Raw genomic sequence first — 434 nt, forward strand, 5'->3', positions numbered from 1 at the left:
CATCCCTCACTTGCTGTCCTGTCTTCCTGCTGGAGGTGGGCTCTATAAGTTCCCTCTCTCTACTGTCAGGCATTTAATCTAAGGTCCCTCACTTTGAGTCCTGGAGTTTCTCACCTCCCAGGACTCTCTTGGAGGGTCCCCCCTACCTCCTATTTCCTGAGGTTGCCTATTTCCATCCTTTCTGGTGGCCCTCAGGGCTTCAGTCCTGTTCCCTCACCCAATATCAGGTCAGTTTCCCCTTTCCCCTAATCGCCCCACCCCATCCACTTTCCCTCCCAGGTCCCTCTCCCTCGCCACTTGTGATTGCATTCTTCTCTCTCCCAAGTGGGACTAAGGCATCCTCACTTGGGTATTTCAGCTTACTGAGCTTTTTGAGTTCTGTGGACTGTATCTTGGGTATTCTGTATAAACATATAAATGTTGTTGTTGTTGCT

The sequence above is a fragment of the Mastomys coucha genome, unplaced genomic scaffold (assembly GCF_008632895.1).
Source record: "Mastomys coucha isolate ucsf_1 unplaced genomic scaffold, UCSF_Mcou_1 pScaffold6, whole genome shotgun sequence".
Taxonomy (NCBI): Eukaryota; Metazoa; Chordata; class Mammalia; order Rodentia; family Muridae; genus Mastomys; species Mastomys coucha.